Genomic DNA, 8,036 nt, shown 5'->3' on the forward strand with positions numbered 1-8,036 from the left:
TTCAAAGGAAAACCTAAGAATTTTCAACTTGAAAATTGAGTTTGAGTCTCAGTGTTTGGATATTCAGGAACTCCTGGATCCAAAGCTTTGTACCATTGCTAAACCTCTCCTGCAAGCTTCTCAAGTGTGATCAGATCAAGGTTGAAGCAAGCAACATCAAGTTCTGCATAGCATTGAAGGTAAATTTCAAAAAACTTCATCTCTTTGATTCTCACTCAATTCTACTCAATTCTCTTGGATCTTTGGTTGTCTGAAGTCCTACCAATGTAGGCAAGAAGATTGAGTTGCTTAGAGGTCAAATCGAAGCAACTCAGTTGACACACCTCAAAATTCAACTCCTCATATCTTTTTATATATTTGGAGTTAGTTAAAATTGAGGTCAGATTCGTGCTCTACGCCATTTTTTTCTTTCAAATCATGTCCTCCTTTTTCATTTTCTTGATGGTGATGAGTGAACCAGTCCGGTGGACCTCGCCTGAAAAGGTTACCAGAGGTCCAGCACCGGTGGTGTGCTGGATAGGTTATGAGCCATTGATCGCATTTGAAATGTTTTAATCTCACGTGTTGGTTTTAATTACCATCCCTGCAGTGCATTAACTTAGGTCTATCGTGGAACGCGCGTGCTGATCCACTTGATCTGCCACCTCAATTAATGAGGGAGATCAAGTGGTCCACGTTTTTCTGATTATTTGAATTTCATTTAATTTGTTTTATTTTTATTAATTCATATTAATTTTAACATTGATCCAAAAAATGTGAGTTTCACCAAAGAAATTTAAATAAATTTATTTTTTGGATCATTATTAATATTTTTCATGATTTAATTGATTTTCTGATTGTTTTTAATTGTTTAAAAATACTTTTAAGTCTTTAAAAATTCTAAAAAAAAAATCTCCAAGGTCCTTTGGCCTTGTTTGACCTATGATAAATCGCATGGCCATTTCTTTGGTGTTTTGATGAGATTTTAGGAATTTGACAAACCATATTTAATTTAAATGCCTTATTTTAGTATTTTTAATTTGAATAAGTGCCAAATAATTTTGTTGACCTCTTGTGATGATTTGTGTAAGTTTGATTTATGTTGTTAGGCCTTGGTCATGGTTGATTTGAATTTGTTAAGTTAATATTGAAATTCTGATATCAGATATGAGATGTCGAAGGTAATGTCACGACACTAATATCTGAACAAGATAAACAGGATAAAAGATAAAGAACAGTAATACAAGTGACACAAGCAATTGGTAACCCAGTTCGGTGCAAACTCACCTACGTCTGGGGGCTACCAAGCCAGGAAGGAAATCCACTAAACAGAATTAGTTCAAAGACTCTCAGTAAACAACTTCAAGTTACAGTCTTTTCACCTAATCTCTACCCGTGTGACTTCTATCTAAGAACTCTTAGATATGAGATCCTACTCACTCCCCCTCAATCACAGCAGTGATGTAAAAACAAATATTACAATGAAAGAAGACACTCTTCAAGACCACATACTTGATCTTGCTTAAAAGCTTCAACCAAGTAAACACACACTCATGCTTCAAAGCTTAGAGTGGACAAATTACAACTCAAAAGTCAGTCCAATTCAATCATCTATGGATGAATGAATGGCTCACAATACACACGACCACACAAGACTAAAACCCTTATTCTCTCTCACTATTTCGTTCGTTATTTCTTGTGTGTTAAAACCAGGTTTTCCATGCCCTTTATATAGAAGCGTTTGGCTGGGCTTGGACATCATAAAACCCTAAAACTATTTTCCATTCATATCTTCTCATGACAGCTGATTATATCTTGTTGGAAAATAAGTCAATCTGGTTTTAATTACTGATTGAATGGCGCGTTCAATCATCTCATCAATCACACATAGATTAGCATAAAAAGCGCAATCACAAATTACATAACATTCAGACTGAATGTTTTGTATACATATGTCTTGACATCGGGTCTGACATCTCAGCAAAATCCTGCACATCCACATTTTAAACACCCTGCAGAAACCTATTATCTTAGGTCAAGAGAACACTTGTGACAACTTGTGAACACTCTAGGTTTTACCAAAATTGATGCCAACACATAGAACCAACAAATATCATTGGATTTAGGGGATTGATGGAATGTACATTCCATCTCCCAAAATGAATGAATGATATTAATTTGGTAAAAGTCCTCCTTTGACCAATTTGAGTTTTGATTCATTCCCTTCCCTCTCCATATATATTCCATTCTTTATGCATTCATCTCATTTGGCCTATGATATCTCTAAGTCCTAAAGCTAGTTGATTGCAAAATCAACATAAGTATGGATGAGATTAGGCCACCTCTTTTGCATATTCTTTTTGTGTGTGGTAGGTTTCATGAGCATAGTCTATTATACTATGTCTCTGACATGCATTAACACCAAAATTATATTTCCCAACCTCAAATAGTTGTGACTTCTACATAAGTCCAATTACGATTATTTAAGATAGCGCTAAATTTTTGACACAAAAGGCATAGCATTCTAGTTAGTGAGATTGTAAGTCTCCCCTCTTTCATGGTATTGTGTGGAAACTTGGCCTTTTTTCCTTCCTTTGGAAGATGTCTTGGTTCAAGGATCCATGCTTGTGATAAGTGGGTTGAGTGTTCTCCAAATAATGACTTAAAATGAAAAGCAAAAGCAAAACAACATTAACTTCTAACTCATTAAGAACTAACATTTAATTTCAAGTCCTTTATTTTAATGCACTTTAATTTTTAAGTTCTATTCATTTGCCATTATTCATACCATTCTAATTGTTTATGTTAATGCAATTTTCACTTTGTCCATTTGGACCATATTGTGTGATATATCTTGTTTGTGTATATTTTGTTTATTTGTGTGGTCTTTGACCATTAATGTACATAATAAGAACAAAAACCCTAAAAAAATTGTGTGGACTGTTGACTTGATCTTGGACAAATTGGACTTAGAATCTAGGCAACCTCCCTATGCTAAATGACTTGGCCAATGCCAAGATTTGTGTAACCAAGTGCTTGCAATTTGAAACTTCATCTGATACATCTTTGAAATCCCTTTGGGTTCATCTGCAACATGATCATTGTGAAGTTGTTATTTTGAACCTATGACTTGTGGAATTCATCTGCTATATGGGATAATTTGAAGAAAATCATGGAGTGGCTAAGCTTGGATGTGGCTATCTTTATTTGATGACTTGCTCTTCAAGATTGATATAATTGTGCATTGTGTGTTGCTTGATTCAAAATGTCCTAGGGAATTTGGGTTTCTATTAGACATTCTTGTTTATTGGATTGCTACCCATTGGTCAGATCTTTTCAACTATTAACTTTTAATTTTGTGCATAGGATTAGTCTCTTCATCTCCTCCCCATTTCTTTAATTTCAAAATCTCTCCCTCCTTTTAAAAATCTTATTTATTTGAACTAGTTTTGTTCTAAACTTTGACCATTTTTTTAAACTAGAAACTTTGGCCTTATGCCATTGCAATTTCAAATTTCTTTTCTTAATCAAACTTGTAAATAGACTTAACCATACATGACTTAAACTTTCAAAAATACAAAAAAAGAACTAACTCATTCAAACCATTTTTAGGCCTTTGTGCCTTTCAAACTTAATTTTTGTTAAAAACAATGCATCCACTTTGAAATTTGTATCACGAACTACGAGGTTTTGATCCCTCATTTTTATGTCGGTACGTAGGCACAAGTCCGAAGGTCTTGTCAAACACAAAAATATAATTAATAAGTTCTTTTCTTATCCCCCCACTCTATTTGTTTGTAAACATCACTTTGTACAAAATACATATGCACACAAGAAAGGGCTTCCTAGGAGTACCTAGGACACTTTGGATGCTAACACCTTCCCTCTGTGTAACCAACCCCCTTACCTGTAATCTCTAACATTTTATTAGTTTTGATTTGAAAACTTTTTACTTTTGGGTTTTGTTCGTACTTTTCCCTTTTCCCTTGGAAACAATAAAAGCGCGGTGGCGACTCTGGTTTTATTGATATCTTGCTTATCCATAGCTTGATGATCATGAATTTACCGCTACAATCCTCCCAGTTAAAGCAGGCTTCTTAAGAATATACTTGATTGGATCCATTTTGTAAATCAACCAAGTGGTATGATTCAACATATATTGACGCAGACGCTTGGCAACCCAAGCCAATGCGCAACAAGTCTTCTCTAGCATAAAATATCGAGTCTCACAGTCGGTGAACTTCTTGTTGAGGTAGTAAATTGCATATTCTTTCTTTCCAGTCTCATCTTGCTAACCAAGAACACAACTCATACTTTCATCAAGCACAATCAAATACATGATCAACGGTCTTTCTACCACAGGCGAAGACAGAATCATAGGCTCAAGAAGATATTCTTTGATATTGTCAAAATATTTTTGGCAATCTTTGGTCCAATCACAAGATTGACCTTTCCGAAGAAGCTTGAATATAGGCGCACATGTGACAGTCATATGCGAAATGAATCTTGAGATATAATTCAAGCGGCCAAGAAAACCTCTGACTTGCTTCTCAGTTTTAGGTGCATGCATCTCTTGTATTGATTTGACCTTGGCAGGATCAACTTCAATACCCTTCTCACTGACAATAAAGCCCAACAACTTACTAGAACGAACACCAAATGTACACTTATTGAGATTCAAGTAGAGTTTGTACTTCCTCAAACGCTGGAATAGCTTCAACAAATGCTCAACATGTTCCTCTTCATCAACAGATTTAGCAATCATATCATAAATATAGACTTCGATCTCTTTATGCATCATATCATGAAAAAGAGTAGTCATTGCTCTTTGGTAAGTTGCACCAGCATTCTTTAAACCAAAAGGCATCACTCTACAATAGAATGTTCCCCGAGGTGTAATGAATATGGTCTTCTCCATATCTTCGGGTGCCATCTTGATTTGATTGTATCCGGAAAATCCGTCCATAAAAGAAAAGACTTTGAATATAGTTATATTGTCTACCAATATATCAATGTGTGGTAGAGGGAAATCATCTTTTGGATTCGCTTTATTCAAATCTCTATAATCAATGCATATAAGGACTTTTTCGTCCTTCTTCGGCATAAACACAATATTGGCCACCCACTGCAGATACTCTATAATAACAAGGAAACCGGCATCAATCTGCTTTTTCACTTCTTCTTTAATCTTCACTGCCATATTAGGACGAGTCCTCCTTAACTTTTGCTTGATTGGCGGGCATTCTGGCTTCAACGACAATATGCTCCAAAATATCAGAATTCCAATTAGGCATGTCTTGATAGGACCAAGCGAACACATTTGAATACTCTCAGAGAAGATCAATCAACCCCTTCTTAACCTCAGGACACAATCGAGACCCAATCTTGACTTCCTTCACATCATCCTCGAAACCCAAGTTGACTAACTCAATCTGCTCTTCGAATGGTTGAATGGCTTTTTCCTCGTGCTCAAGTAGACGATTCAATTCATCATATACTTCTTCATAACTTTCCTCCCCAGCCTCAAACATAGGGAATTCAAAATTTGGCGAAGGAGTAGGATCATTGTATTCAATGGGTTTAGAGACCAACCTGCATAATGATTTGATATTTTGATTTTATAGAAGTGAATTGTGACCAAATATTATGCAGATGGACAATCATTATTTATTTATGTTTTTTGTGATTACCATTTTTCAGAATAAAGCAAAAAGTAAAAACAAAACATCATAGATGTGGATGAATAGAATTATATTTTATTGATGATCAAATTTGAAAATGCCCAAACAATGTTCACTTCTCCCTTAGGCATAGGAGAAGGATTTTCAAAAACAAATAAAAGCAATTACTTAGATCGATGCACAATAATAGGAACATCAACAGCAGTCCAATTGTTGCAAGCTTTTCCATGCGTCACAAAATTGGTGCAGTCTTCATCTTCGTCACCCTCGATCACTACAGCTAAGTGTTTTTCATTACCATGAATGAACCCTCCGCTATGGAAACTGGGTTACACACCTTCAGCTCTAATCACAGATGAACCTCGTTGGAATCCCAAAGCATCTCTGCTCTTATTGTCGGCAACCTCTACCATCTGGCACCACTGATCAGACTTACCATCTTCAATAATCTTTTGAGCGTCTTTGAAAGAGGACACAGGTGCCCCAACTCTCTTTTCCTCAGTAATAGAAAAGGCTTGGAACAGAGTTTCAATCTCATCCTTAGCTTCTACTTAAGAGAAAGACGACAGGTGGCTTACCAACAAAGCCTTCTCCCCACCGACAATGACCAGTTTACATTTCTTGACAAACTTCAGTTTTTGATGCAACATTGAAGTAACATCTCCCGCCTCATGAATCCATGGCCTTCCCCACAAGCAGCTATAGGCCGGGTGGATATCCATTACTTGAAAAGTAATTTGGAAATCACTCGGACCTATCTTCACATGAAGGTCCACTTCATCGGTCAAAGTCTTGCGAGAACCGTCAAATGCTTTGACGATCACGCAACTATATCTCATAGGAACTCCTTGATATGACAGCCTTGACAGAGTTGATTTTGGGAGTACATTCAACGAAGAACCGATGTCAACCAAAAAATTGGACAGAGCATCCTCCTTGATATTCATTGAAATGTGTAGTGCCAAGTTGTGATTTCTACCCTCCTGAGGGAGTTCTTCATCACAAAAGCTAAGATTGTTGCAGGAAGTGATGTTAGCCATAATATGATCAAACTGATCACCCGTAACATCATGTTCCACATAAGGTTTCTCTAAAATCTTCTGTAGTGCTTCTTTGTGCGCTTTAGAGTTCATAAGAAGAGACAACACTGAGATCTTGGAGGGAGTTTGGAGCAGCTGCTCCACCACATTAAACTCACTCTTCTTAATTAATCGGAGTACCTCATCATCATCGTTAGGCTTCAAACCGTTGGATTCACCAGACTGACACTTTGGAGCGCTAACTGGATCTACTGCAGGCACATCCACCTTCTTACTAACATATATATCTTCCATATTCTTAGGGAACACCGGCCCAAAGACACGACCACTACGTGTCACCTTAGTAACATCAGCTATACTCACAACAGAACTGGTTATAGGCAAAGGAACCTCTTGACCATTCTCTAACATGGTAGCATTGTACCGATATGGAACAACTTTATTGGATGCATACGGGATGGAGCCCACTAACTGCATAACCAACGGCGATACTAATCTGTTAATACTGTTACTACTGGTGCTATCAATTGAATTACTACCCTCTCTAGGGTTTTGAACACTAGAACAATTACATTTACATCGTCACCCAAGTGATGAGACTGAAAAATCTGGATCATACCTTCATCCATCAACCTTTGGATGTCTCTCTTAACAATCACACACTCTCGAGGGTTAACACTGCAAATTGCACAACCATCATAGTCATGCTCGCACTCACTAACCATACTGATATCTTTGTGCATCCTCACCAAGGACCTTATAATGAAGCGTACATCATATATTTTGAATTCTCCAGGACAGGCATCCACCATATTAACAGATGAATTTCCATGAGCAGGTAGTGGGTTAGCTTTGACATTCGGCGCACGGTCCTCAAAGGACACCATTCCACTCTTAACTAGCTTTTGGACTTCATACTTCAGGGGGTAGCAATTCTCAATATCATGACTGGGAGCTCCTTGGTGAAAGGAACAACGAAGTTCCCGTTTGTACCACCATGGAAGTGGTTCAGGAGTCTAAGGTGGATTTCTCAGTTGCAGAAGGTTCTTGAGAACCAATGACGGATACAATTCAGCATAAGTCATAGGAATAGGGTCAAAAGAGACCTTCTTCCTCTCAGTTTTGTTTTTGTTCATGATTGTTGGTATTGTTGTTGTTGTAGGGTTTTTTCATTGTTATGGTTGTTGTTGACATTGTTATTGACATTGTTGTTGAATTTGTGTTGACTGATTGTTCAAAAATACTGGAATCACAAATGATACTTGATGATGGTGTTGACAGGGTGGTTGACTTCTTCTTACATGAGGCCTCATATGCCTCCTAACAGATACTGAAT

Source organism: Lathyrus oleraceus, chromosome 3 (genome assembly GCF_024323335.1).
Source record: "Lathyrus oleraceus cultivar Zhongwan6 chromosome 3, CAAS_Psat_ZW6_1.0, whole genome shotgun sequence".
Classification (NCBI taxonomy): domain Eukaryota; kingdom Viridiplantae; phylum Streptophyta; class Magnoliopsida; order Fabales; family Fabaceae; genus Lathyrus; species Lathyrus oleraceus.